We start from the raw sequence: 14,278 nt of genomic DNA on the forward strand, positions 1-14,278 counted from the left end.
CGCCCTCTCCATGCTCTGCAAGCCAGCTGGCAGCGAACTCTGCGGCCGCTTTTTTGCGCGCACAGTTTTCCGTACCTTCACAGTTCCTGAGGGTCAGCGTGCCTTCTCTCTCCTTCCCAGATGGTAGAGCCTCCCTTCAGCCAGCCGTCCGGCGCTTCAGGATGATGTTTCCCCCGTTTTTTGGTTCTAAATTCAAACTTGTTGTGGTAGGCTGCATTCAGGTGTCTGCCCTATGCCACCATCTTGGTTGTCTCTCACCTTTAATCATTTTTAAGAGCAAGAAGGAAAAGATTGAACGTGTTTGGGGCATTTTTATTCTTGAAACTGAAAAAGCCTGGGCCACACAAGCAGTTATAAGGAAGTGGGTTGATTTAATGCTGCTGCTTGTTATGCGAGGGAGCCAACGAGGTCTGCTAGTCTGGGATGCAGCCAGCACTCACTGGGATAAAGACATGAAGACATTTATTCACGAAAGAAAACTACATCAGATAATGATTCCCGCAGGAATGATGGCCTAGCTCCAGACTCTTGATATTGCAATAAGCACACCATTCCATGACAATTTGCACATGGAAATTAATGACTACATTGAAAATAGAATGGAGAGAAATCAGCGTGGAAACTTTGTGAAACCTAAACTGCAAGAAGTTGTGACTTGGGTGAATTCATGGGAGAAAATCACTGAAAGTTGCATTGCAAATGCACTGTGAGCAGGCTACCTTGACAAGAAGTACTCATTCAGACAGTGCTATTGCTAAACATGAGAGATTTGGTCCACCGATTCTGAAAGAAATGGAGTCACAAGAAATTCACCAGGAAATTCAGGAATTGGATTGTTATGATTATGTTCCAAAGATGATGACATGATTGTCATTGAATAAATGAGTAAATTCTTGATATTGTAGGATTCACAGTTTGTCTGGTTTGTGTTGACAACTACAGTACTACCATACCGTATACAGATAATAAATTTCCTTTATTTTCATTTAACAATAAATGTGTACCGGATGAAAAAATAAGACATCCCCTGAAAATAAGACCTAGCGCATCTTTGGGAACAAAAATTAATACAAGACACTGTCTTATTTTCGGGAAAACAGGGTATGCAGGCCAGAAGGGAGTGGCAAGAAATATTCAAAGTGATGAACAGCAAGAACCTACAACCAAGGTTACTCTCACCTGCAAAACTAGCATTCAGAATTGAAGGTCAGATAAACAGCTTCACAGACAAGAAAAAGCTAAAGGAATTCATCACCACCAAACCAGGATTACATGAAATGCTGAAGGGTATCTATTTTTTCTTTTTTTTTAAATTAATATATTTTATTGATTTTGTACAGAGAGGAAAGGAGAGAGATAGTTAGAAACATCGATGAGAGAGAGTCATCGATCAGCTGCCTCTTGCACACCACCTACTGGGGATTTGCCCGCAACCAAGGCACATGCCCTTGACCAGAATCGAATCCGGGACCCTTCAGTCCACAGGCCGACGCTCTATCCATTGAGCCAAACCAGTCTCAGCCTGAAGGGTATTCTTTAAGAAGGGGAAGAAGAAGAAAAAGATAAAGATAAAAACTATGAACAAAAAAAGACATCAAATACGTACCTACCAAGTGAATCTAAAAATCAAGTGAATAAAAAATCTGAAGAACAGAATGGACTGGTGAATATAATAGAATCAGGGACATAGAAAGGGAGTGGACTGACAATTCTCAGGGGGAAGGGAGTCTGAGGGGTGCGGGAAGAGATTGGACAAAAATCTTACACCTATCTGAAAAAAAAAAAAAAAAAAAAAAAAAAAAAAAAAAAAAATTGTATTGTGATTTCCTTTTAGGTATATTGCGCTAAGTGAAACTTGTCAAATAAATTTTCCTTTTAAAAACTGAAAAAAAAAAAAAAAAAAAAAAAAAATCTTACACCTATGGATGAAGACAGTGGTGGTGGTGGGGAGGAGGTAAGGGCATGGGGTGGGGTGGGGAATCAGGTGGAGGAGAGCTATGGGAGAGGGGAAGAGGAACACCTATAATAATATGAACAATAAAGATTTATTATTAAAAAAAGATGGCTTAAAAAAACCTGCTTAATATAACATATAACCATTTTAATAATTTATAGAACTTTTGCTTGTGGGTAAAGAAATAGGAAAGATCTTTTCCCTATTAACAGACTAGAAAAAGAACTAACCAAAATAAGGTTTATTCTTTAACTTCATTTGTCCTTGGATGCACTCATCAAATGATACTAATTGGATTTCTGCTATCAGTCTCCCAATTCAGATTAAAAAAATAAGGATAGGCAGAGAGATCCAAGATGGCTGCGCCCAGGTGAACACCTAGCTGCAGCCACACACAACAATTTCAATAAAATACAACTAAAATATAAAACGGACATTGCCCAGAACTACAGGAAGGTTGACTGACTGGAAATTCTACAGCGAGAAGCAAGGAGAAAACCAGAAGGAAGCGCGGAGGAGCTGGAAAAGCCAAGGTACGGAGACGCAGCGCGGAGAGGACGGAGCCAGAGAGGAGGGAGGCCGAGTGCCTGGCGGGCGTTCCCCAGCGGAAAGGAGATAAAACTCCGACTGTGCTGGGCCCCCGACTGCTCTGGACCCCAGTTCTAGGCCGGACCCCGGGGACTCAGGCTCAGCCACAGGGAGCCGGGCTGTAAGGCGAAACCCCGGGGAGCGGCGAAAGGAGGTCCCGGAGGCGCGCACACTGAGCGCAGAGAAGGGACGGTCGGCTGTGCCGGGGGATTGCCCTGACGGGAAGGAGACTGGGGCTCCAGACTGCTGTGAACGCCACCTCCTACTCCACTTCCAACTGAACTGAACCCCAATACCGGGCTCATTGTGGGAGAGCATAGACTGTTTGGCAGCAGGCGAAAATCGAGGGCACCTCTCTCTCAGAGGCGCCGGCAGCAGCGAGCACTGAAGGACCCGCATAGGGCGGGGCTGACAGAAGCCAAAGCTGCAGGCTCCACCCTGAAACCCCGCCCCATCTGTAACTGCGAAATGAGACAACAAAATAGATCACAAACGAAAGAATTGGAGGACAAAAAGCGTCTGGATATAGAGTTCAAATCTACGCTTATAAGGTTTTTCAAGAATTTCCTAGAAAAGATGGATAAGGCCTATGAGGATATGAAAAGAGATCAACTAGAATTAATAAGGAGTCAAAAAGAAATGATAAGGGATCAACAAGAAATAAAGAATACATTGTCTGAAATAAAAAATATTTTACAGAGTCCTAAAAACAGGAGGGATGATCTCAAGAATCAAGTCAAAGATTTGGAACATAAAGAGCCAGAAGACACTCCTCCACAGAAGCTAGAAGGCAAGAGAATCCAGAAAATTGAAGATAATGTAAGAAACCTCTGGGACAACTTCAAGCGAACCAACATCAGAATTATGGGGGTCCCAGAAGATGAGAGAGAGCAAGATATCGAAAACATACTGAAAGAAATAGTGACAGAAAACTTCCCCCAACTGGTGAAAGAATTAGACTTACAAGTCCAGGAAGCGTACAGAACTCCAAACAAAAGGAATCCAAAGAGGACCACACCAAGACACATCATTATTAAAATTCCAAGAGCAAAAGACAAAGAGAGAATATTAAAAGAAGCAAGAGCAAAGAAGGTAGTTACCTATAAAGGAGCACCTATACGATTGTCAGCTGACTTCTCAACAGAAACCATGCAGGCCAGACGGGAATGGCAAGAAATATTCAAGGTGATGAATAGCAAGAACCTACAGCCAAAAATAATCTACCCAGCAAAGCTATCACTCAGAATCGAAGGCCAGATAAAGAGCTTCACTAATAAAAAAAAGCTAAAGGAGTTCATCACCCCCAAACCAGAATTATATGAATTGCTGAAGGGGGTTCTTTCAGAAGAGAAAGTAAACAAAGATAAAAATTATGAACAACAAATACGTAACTATCAACAAGTGAATCTAAAAACCAAGGAAATTAAAAAAATCTGATGAACAATATTAACTGTTGAATATAATAGAATCAGAGGTATGGAAGGGGAGTGAACTGATGATTCTTGGGGAAAAGGGGAGAGGGGGGAGTGGGAAGAGACTGAACATAAACTGTGCACCTATGGATGAGGACAATGGGGAGAGGGGAAAGGGCAGAGGGTGGGGTGGGAACCTGGTGGAGGAGAGCAATGGTGGGGGGGGGGGGAAGGAACATTTGTAATATGAACAATAAAAACTTATTTAAAAAAAAATAAATAAAATAAAATAAAATAAAATAAAAAATAAAAAATAAAAAAAATAAATAAAAGGGAGGCAGAGACATGGGCACTGAGCAGGTTCTAGGGCCTACCTTGGCCTTCCTATCCTGACAACAGAGCCACAAAGTAGTGTGAACCCTGTAAGAGAAGGCCTGCCCAGTCCACAATGTACGAGTCCTAAACTATTCCCCAGAGTTGCCTCCTAATAGCTACTGATCCTCGAGAACAGGACAAGAAAAAAAATAATAATAATAAGGATAAGTATATTGATATAAGCTATTTATCCTCTGGTTAGGGAGGCAACATTCAAATCATTTACTCTTAAGTGTCCTTGGTTTACGGAAGATAGGATTTACTAGATAGCTCCAAACTGCTGTTTAACCATCTCAGTTTCTCTATTCCACTTATCCTGGCTTACTGTCCTGTCATTTATACAATTTCCTTTCTCTTCACAAAATTCTATAACTTCCACAAACTTTCTACAACTTTCACGAATCTCTCTTCATAGACCTTATAACTTTCAGGTGTAACCAGTTTTAGAAACCACTTTCTTTCTCCTTCAAAATGTATCTCTACACCTCATGTCTTCTGTTACACCAAAGCCATACTTTATTTCCAATTAATTAGCATTCTTAACCCTTAAAGACCTTAATTTTTAGGTGTCATGTAAGTAATTAACGTCCCTCAGATTAGCAATACATTAACATTTTAATAGCTAGGTAAAACCAGCCAGGACCGGTTTGGCTCAATGGATAGAGCTTCGGCTTTGGGCCTGAAGGGTCCCAGGTTCGATTCCAGTCAGGGGCATGTACCTTGGTTGCGGGCATATCCCCAGTGGGGGGTGTGAAAGAGGCAGCTGATCGATGACTCTCTCTCATTGATGTTTCTAGCTCTCTATCTCTCTCCCTTCCTCTCTGTACAAAATCAATAAAATATATTTAAAAAAAATAAAAAAGAGCTAGGTAAAACCAAATGACTGAATAACCGGTCGCTATAACGTGCACTGACCATCGGGGGCAGACGCTCAGTGCAGGAGCTGTCCCCTGGTGGTCAGTGCACTCCCACAGTGGGAGCACTGCTCAACTGACTGACCCATCCCAGCAGCCCACCAGCCTGGCAGCAGGCACTCCCTCCCTCAGTGGTCCGGCAGGTCCAGTCTCCAGAGAAGGGCGCCACTGATGGACCCGTGCCGCCAGCACAATACGCACAGCGCCGCTGACCTCCTGGAAGTTGGCCTCAGGCACCATGGCCGCTTCCCACCCTAGACGCTCCACAAGGAAGAAACAATATAAAAGTGGCTGCCAGGTGGCTCCATCAACCATCGTGTTCCTCGGGGTGGGCGCCAGACACAGGGCTCATGGCTGGCAAGCACTGCTGTGATGGTGCGATTCTCTCCTGATTCGAATTGACTGGGCACAAGCCCTCAGCAGGTGCAGCGGGGCTGGGGTGAGTGGGAATGCCAGCCAGGAGTGGCAGGCGTTGTTGACTACGGGTTTCAGCCTGATCCCTGCAGGCCACTCTGAGGGACCCCACCCATGCATGAATTCATGCACCAGGCCTCTAATCTAACCTAATAATAGAATAATATGCAAATAAACCATCAGTCTGCTGCACAAGCCACGCCCATCAGCCACGCCCATCAGCCCATCAGAGCGAGTATGCAAATTAACCCAACAAAGGTGGTGGTTGATTTGCATATGCTGGGGGAGGGTGGAGTGAAGACTGAAGACAGCATAGAAGGAAGAGGGAGGGAGAGTGGAAAGCAAGGTGGCTGCAGCTGTTGGAGGGAAAGCACTGGCAGAGCATGCGGGGTGGGGAGGTGAGGGCAGCAGCAGGAGAGCTGGGGGTGGTGGGAGGGAACTCATCAGGCAGAGGCTTTAGGCTTGGGAAGGGGCCAGCCTGCAATCAGAGGTTCTGGGGCGGGGGGAGGGGGGGGTGACGACCCCTTCCCAAGCCTAAACCTGGGATGGAGGCTTTAGGCTTAAGAAGGAGCCGAGCCTGCGATAGCAGGTGCAGGGGTGCAGGTGGGGAACCCCTTCCCAAGCCTAAACCTGGAGCGGAAGCTTTTGGCTTGGGAAGGGGCTGAGCTTGGGATTGGAGGGAAGGGGAAACTATCAATGGAAACAGCCTCAGGTGAGGAGAAAAAGAAGAAAGAAGTGTCATATCCGCCCTAACTGGTTTGGTTTACCGGATAGAGTATTGGCCTGTAGACTCAAGGGTCCCAGGTTCAATTCCGGTCAAGGGTATGTACCTTGGTTTTGGGCACATCCCCAGTAGGGAGTGTTCAGGAGGCAGCTGATCAATGTTTCTCTCTCATCGATGTTTCTAACTCTCTATCCCTCTCCCTTGCTCTGTAAAAAATCAATAAAATATATTTTAAAAAAGAAAAAGAAATGTCATATCCTATGAAAGACACATCTTGAAAATGCCTGAAGAAAGATGTCATTTTTTCATGGTGAAGGGACTGGAGTCCATGTTGATGAAAACATCTTGGCGGCTGTGGTGGCTGCAGTGGGGTGATCGGGCTGGCACCTTCCCCTGATCAGCCCAGTCACCTCAAGTAAAGGGAGCCAGACTGTAGCTCAGGTCCGCTCCCAATGGGCAGCGGCTTTAGCCATCCATAGCACATCCCCTAAGGCTGCCAGTGTGTGAGAGGGGGCAGGCTGGGCTGAGGGACCTCTCCCCAGTGCACGAATTTTGTGCACCAGGCCCCTAGTTTCAAATAAAATACAAGACATTCATTAATAAATTCAAACCTATCCTCTAGATTTTTCATATGAGGCAAACTCAGATGAATATTTCAGTAGCCTGTTATTTATTTATTTATATTTTTAAAATATATTTTATTGATATTTTACAGAAAGGAGGAAGGGAGAGAGATAGAGAGCTAGAAACATCAATGAGAGAGAAACATCGACCAGCTGCCTCTTGCACACCCCCTACAGGGGATGTGCCGGCAACCAAGGTACATGCCCTTGACCGGAATCGAACCCGGGACCTTTCAGTCCACAGACCAACGCTCTACCACTGAGGCAAACCGGTTTCGACAGTAGAGGCCCAAGGTCCGGAGCAGCCAGCCCAGAATAGGTCCCTCCTCTCCTGCCATGCCCCATGGTTGCTTCTCAGACGTGGCTGGAAACTTTTGGGGGAACTTGAGGATCTGCTGAATCAAGTGATGAAGGCTTAGATCTGGTTGTGTTGAGTTGTTGTAGCGCTGGGGTGTTGATCTGTGAATGCCTTGTGTGGGGTCTGGATGAGGTTGGTTGATCTATTTAGATGTGTCTTTTGTTTGAAATGTATCCTTGGGAATGTGGAGGTATTATTGATTTGAGAAAACGCTAAGTAATTGATTTGCTACCTGAAAAATTTAAAGTTCTGAAAGTTTAAGGTCTCTTGCCAAAAAGAGGTTTTAAAGCTAACACCTTAATTTTAATGGAGAAAGGGGAGGACAAGCCCTTCCCACCCAGAACAGGTAATCCAATTCCAGCCAGCAGCTATCTTTAAACCATGTGTTCATTACATTTGAACGGCTATGCATTTTAATAGCCTAAGGCCAAGTTTACATGTAAACAAGTTTGCTCCTCAGTTCCCAGGGCAGAAAAAAAAAGGTTTAAAATTATTAGATTTTAAAGTTTATTCTTAAAAATATAAAAGTTTATTAATTTAAAAAAAAACAAGGAAATTAAAAAATCTGATGAACAATATTAATTGTTGATTATAATAGAATCAGAGATACGGGAGGCGAGTGGACTGACGATTCTCGGGGAAAAGGGGAGAGGGGGATGTGGGAAGAGACTGAACATAAACTGTGCATCTATGGATGAGGACAATGGGGGGTGGGGAAAGGGCAGAGGGTGGGGTGGGAACCTGGTGGAGGGGAGGCGAATGAGGAACTTTTGTAATAATATGAACAATAAAGATTGATTTTAAAAAAATAAAAAATAAAAATAAAAACTAATCTAACCTAATAATAGAATAATATGCACTGGCTCAGTGCACAAAACTCATGCACAGGTCTGGCCAGCCATCAAGACCAAATCTGTGGAGTGACTGGCAGGGTGACCAGGGCTCCTGCTTGCACCTGCCTTGTCCTGGTGCCAAACGCTCACCTGCCCCACCATCTTGCCATGGAACCAATCTCATCAGGGCCAGCAGCACCTCCTCTGCTGCCTGCTGCCAATGCCGCATCTCCAACACCCACCACGTTCTGCACCTCCCCCGGTCTGTCGTTTGCACGTCTAACTCCTGATTGGTAAAACTCCCATCTATGGGGACAATATGCATATTAGCCTTTTCTTTTATAGGATACCTATTTATTTAATAATTTTTATTATTTAAGTCAGCAAGCTCCAAATTTTTAAGATACCAAAGACTTTGGAAAACTATGTTTAGGCATAACTGTATATAAGAAGCTTTATCATGCCGAAACTGAGCTGCGAAAATGCCGAGACAATGAAATAGATCACAAACGAAAGAAATGGAGGACAAAAAGCGACTGGATATAGAGTTCAAATAGGTTTTTCAAGAATTTCCTAGAAAAGGTCGATAAGACCTATAAGGATATGAAAAGGGATCAACTAGAATTAATAAGGAATCAACAAGAAATGATAAGGGATCAACAAGAAATAAAGAATACATTGTCTGAGATAAAAAATATTATACAGAGTCCTAAAAACAGAATGGAAGATTGCAAGAATCAAGTCAAAGATTTGGAACATAAAAAGCCAGAAGACACTCCTCCACAGAAGCTAGAAGGCAAGAGAATCCAGAAAATTGAAGATAATGTAAGAAACCTCTGGGACAACTTCAAGCAAACCAACTTCAGAATTATGGGGGTCCCAGAAGATGAGAGAGCAAGATATCGAAAACATGGGGAAAGAAATAGACCTACAAGTCCAGGAAGCATACAGAACTCCAAACAAAAGGAATCCAAAGAGGACCACACCAAGACAAATCATAATTAAAATTTCAAGAGCAAAAGACAAAGAATATTAAAAGCAGCAAGAGCAAAGAAGGCAGTTACCTATAAAGGAGCACCTATACGATTGTCAGCTGATTTCTCAACAGAAACCATGCAGGCCAGACGGGAATGGCAAGAAATATTCAAGGTGATGAGTAGTAAGAACATACAGCCAAAGATAATCTACCCAGCAAAGCTATCACTCAGAATCGAAGGCCAGATAAAGAGATTCACTAATAAAAAAAAAAAGCTAAAGAAGTTCATCACCACCAAACCAGAATTATATGAATTGCTGAAGGGGGTTCTTTCAGAAGAGAAAGTAAACAAAGATAAAAATTACGAACAACAAATACGTAACTATCAACAAGTGAATCTAAGAACCAAGGAAATTAAAAAAATCTGAACAATATTAACTGTTGAATATAATAGAGTCAGAGGTATGGAAGGGGAGTGAACTGATGATTCTTGGGGAAAAGGGGAGAGAGGGATGTGGGAAGAGACTAAACATAAACTGTGCACCTATGGATGAGGACAATGGGGGGTGGGGAAAGGGCAGAGGGTGGGGTGGGAACCTGGTGGAGGAGAGCAATGGAGGGGGAGGAAAAAAAGGAACATTTGTAATAATATGAACAATAAAAATGAATTAAAAAAAAAAAAAAGCTTGCTGAGACCGGTTTGGCTCAATGGATAGAGCGTCGGCTTGGGGACTGAGGGACCCGGGTTCGATTCTGGTCGAGAGCATGTACCTTGGCTGCGGGCATATCACCAGTGGGGGGTGTGCAAGAGGCAGCTGATCGATGACTCTCTCTCATCAATGTTTCTAGCTCTCTATCTCTTTCCCTTCCTCTCTGTACAAAATCAATAAAATATATTAAAAAAAATATTTTAAAAATAAATAAATAAATAAATAAATAAAGTTTTATCATGCCAAAACCGGTTTGGCTCAGTAGATAGAGCATTGGCCCATGGACTGAGTGGTCCCACGTTCGATTCCAAGCAAGGGCATGTACATTGGTTGTGGGCAAATCCCCAGTGAAGGGTATATGGGAGGCAGCTGGCCGATGTTTCTCTCTCATTGATGTTTCTAGCTTTCTATCCCTCTCCCATCCTCTCTGGCAAATCAATAAAATATATATTTAAAAAAAGAAAAAGAAAAAAAAAAGCTTTATCATATAGCCTTCATTTTATTTATTTATTTATTTATAATATATTTTATTGATTTTTTACAGAGAGGAAGAGAGAGAGACAGAGAGTTAGAAACATCAATGAGAGATAATCATCCATCAGCTGCCTCTTGCACAGCCTCTACTGGGGATGTGCCCTCAACCAAGGCACTTGCCCTTGACTGGAATTGAACCTGGGACCTTTCCGTCCGCAGGCTGCCACTCTATCCCCTGAGCCAGACTGGTTTTGGCTATCCTGCATTTTAGTAATGTTTAATTTGCCTTGACAACTTTGAGATTCTAAAGTTATTATTACCCAAGGCGTTTTCTTGGCAAAGTTTGTTACAGGGATAACTCACTGACTTTTAGTGACTTTACAAAAATGGGAGTGGGCCCCACACTGCTGATGTCTTGAGAAGGGAGAGCAGAAAGGGTTCCCAAGATTTAGAATTCTTGGCAGCTTCTGGGAAGTTCCTGCAATCCCTGCAACAAGCATCTGAGGACCATAACAAAATGAACTATTGTTCATCTTTAAAAAATTAAACCAAACAACAAAGACACATAAAACAACAATCAACAGACACTCTTATATATGATATTTATAGGTGCGCATAACCCACATACGAGACTTAATAAGTCAAAGATCTTTTCCTGGATCTTTCGAAAGATATCTTATAGTGCCCAGGACTCATAACCAGAACGTGGCCCAGAGGGCTCCAGGTGGGTGGCCAGTGAACACCCGCAGATCTCGTCACATCCTGCTCTCCACAGCCAATATTTATGGTGTCTAAAGTCGTTTCAGCCAAATGACTGCCAGTCCCCAAGGCGTCAAATGGTAATTTTCATACACAGCATTAAGGAATCCTGTTATAAACAGACTGGTACCCCATTTTCTCTAACACTTTTCCTTATTTCTTTAAAGGTATTAAAGGAAAGCGGCAGCCGAAGCCGGTGTGGCTCAGTGGACAGAGCGTCGGCCTGTGGACTGAAAGGTCCTGGGTTCGATTCCGGTCAAGAGCATGTACCTTGGTTGCGGGCACATCCCCAGTAGGGGGTGTGCAAGAGGCAGCTGATCGATGACTCTCTCTCATCAATGTTTCTAACTCTCTATCCCTCTCTCTTCCTCTCTGTAAAAAAAATCAATAAAAATATACTTGGAATGAATGAATGAATGAATGAATGAATAAATAAATAAATAAATAATAATAAATAAATAATAAATAAAGGAAAGCGGTTAATATATCCAACGTTGCTGATCTTGCATAACTGGGCAAGCCAAAGCTCTCCTTCTAACATGGCTTGCTTGACACAGGACCACAGACTGACAATCTGGTTGATGAGCCTCCCACACTGCAAGTGGAGGGTCAGGAACTGCTTCCTCCGGTGGTGGGGCCTTCGGCGGTACAGGCTGAGAGCCTGCTTCAGGAGGAGGGTTGGCGGTGGGTCTTCCTGGCTTCCCGTAGGCTCTGATCCTCACTATGAAGTGGCCATAGTGTACCTCAAACAAGAGCCCACGCAGTTAAAGATGACAAGGGCGCTCATTTTCCCTGGGCCTGATGTCTTTCTGAATTCCTACCTACTCGTTCCCAGAGATCAATGTCTAATGTTCCAGTGTCAGGGAATCAAGTTACTAGAAGCCTGGTGCACAAAATCTGTGCACTCGGGAGGTCTCAGCCTGGTCTGCACCCTCTCCCAGTCCAGGAGCCCTCAGGGGAGGTCCGACTGTCGGCCTAAGAACGGGCCTCAGCTGGCAGTCAGACATCCTTAGTGCAGCCACGGAGGCGGGAGAGGCCCCACCACCGCCCTGTGCTCACCAGCCGTGCGCCCAGCTTCTGGCTGAGCGCCGCTCCCCTGTGGGAGCACACTGACCACCAGGGGGATGCTCCTGCGTGAGCATCTTCCCCCTGTGGTCATTGCTCATCACAGTGACCAGTTGTGCTGCCGTTTAGTCGATTTGCATATTAGCCTTTTATTATATAGGACTAGAGGCCTGGCTCACAAAATTCATGCATGGGGGTGTGTGTCCCTCAGCCCAGCCTGCATCCTCTCCAATCTGAGACCCCCTTGAAGGATGTTCGACTCCTCATTTAGGCCCGATCCCTGCAGGCTTGATCGCCACCAATTGCCCTCCCTTGCAGGCCTGGTCCCTCCCAATTGCCCTACCCTGTTGGCCATCTTGTGGCAGCCATCTTGTATCCACATGGGGGCAGTCATCTTTTTTTTTTTTTTTTTTTTTTTAGCATTTTTTTATTGATTTCAGAGAGGAAGGGAGAGGGATAGAGAGCTAGAAACATCAATGATGAGGGAGAATCATTGATGGGCTGCCTTCTGCATGCCCCCTACTGGGGATCGAGCCCACAATCCGGGCATGTGCCCTTGGCTGGAATCGAACCTGGGACCCTTCAGTCTGCAGGCCGATGCTCTATCCACTGAGCCAAACCAGCCACGGTGGGGCAGTCATCTTTGACCACATGGGGGCAGCCATCTTGTGTGTTGGAGTGATGGTCATTTTGCATATTATTCTTTTATTAGATAGGATTAGATAGGATAGAGGTCTGGTAAATGGGAGGGGCCAGCTGGTTTGCCCTGAAGGGTGTCCTGGATCAGAGTGGAGGTTCCCTTGGGTGCAGGGTGGCCTGAGCGAGAGGCCTGTGTGGTTTGCAGCAGGCCATGCCCCCTGGCGACCCGCTGAGGCCCTGATATCTGGGATTTATTTATCTTCTACAATTGAAATTTTGTAGCCTTGAGTGGAGGCCAAGGCAGACCAAGGCTATGGAAACTTGGCTTCCTCCATTGGCAGGGGAAACTCAAGCCTCCTGCTCTCTCCAGCTCTGTGACTGCCACCATTTTTATTGAGATTTATTTATCTTCTATAATTGGAACTTTGTAGCCTTGAGTGAAGGCCTGGGCCTGCCAGGGGAGGCGGAAAGCTTGGCTTCCTCCATCGCTGGGGAAACCCAAGCCTCCTGCTCGCTCTGTGGCTATAGCCATCTTGGTTGGGTTAATTTGCATACCCGCTCCTGATTGGTTGATGGGTGTGGCTTGTGGGTGTATCAGAGGTACGGTCAATTTGCAAATTATTCTTTTATAAGGTAGGACTAGTAACACATGCAAAAAAATTGTGTACATTAGCCGGGACCGGTTTGGCTCAGTGGATAGAGCGTTGGCCTGCAGACTGAAAGGTCCCGGGTTCGATTCCAGTCAAGGGCATGTACCTTGGTTGCGGGCGCATCCCCAGTAGCGGGTGTGCAAGAGGCAGCTGATTGATGATTCTCTCTCATTGATGTTTCTAACTTTCTATTCCTCTCTCTTCCTCTCTGTGAAAAATCAATAAAATATATATTTTTTAAAAATTGTGTACATTAAAAGGGAATTAGAGGAAATATTTTAATATTGCTATTTACCCTTTCTCTATGATAGAAGTGTCAGAGATAAAAGAAAATTAGCAAAATTTATGTGAAAATCTTCCTCCTGTCAGAGTCTGGGGCGCACCATGGGAACCAGAGTCAAGTCCCTGCCCACCCACGTGTGCCTTGAAATTGCACAAGACCCAGACCTGACTGGCCCCACCTCATTGGGCTACATACAGACCTGGCGGGCCCAATCCCCATCAAGCCGTGCTGGGTGAGGGGTGTGGCCTCAGGTCACCTGGCCTGGCACAGGGGTGGGGGCATGGCCTGTGGTCCCCTGGCTTGGCGCTGTGGTAGGGGACATGGCCTCAAATCCCCCAGCCCAGCTGGCATTGCTCAGTGGTTGAGTGTCGGATGTGGCCTGAGGTCCCCCATCAAGTCCTGCTGGGTGTAGGGCACAGTCTGAGGACCCTCATCAAACCCTGCTGGATAGGGGGCTCGGCCTCAGGTTGCCTGGCCTGGTGCTGGGATGGGGGTGCAGTCTGAGGTCCCCTGTCTGTCAAGCCCTG

Source organism: Pipistrellus kuhlii, unplaced genomic scaffold (genome assembly GCF_014108245.1).
Source record: "Pipistrellus kuhlii isolate mPipKuh1 unplaced genomic scaffold, mPipKuh1.p scaffold_m20_p_77, whole genome shotgun sequence".
Taxonomy (NCBI): Eukaryota; Metazoa; Chordata; class Mammalia; order Chiroptera; family Vespertilionidae; genus Pipistrellus; species Pipistrellus kuhlii.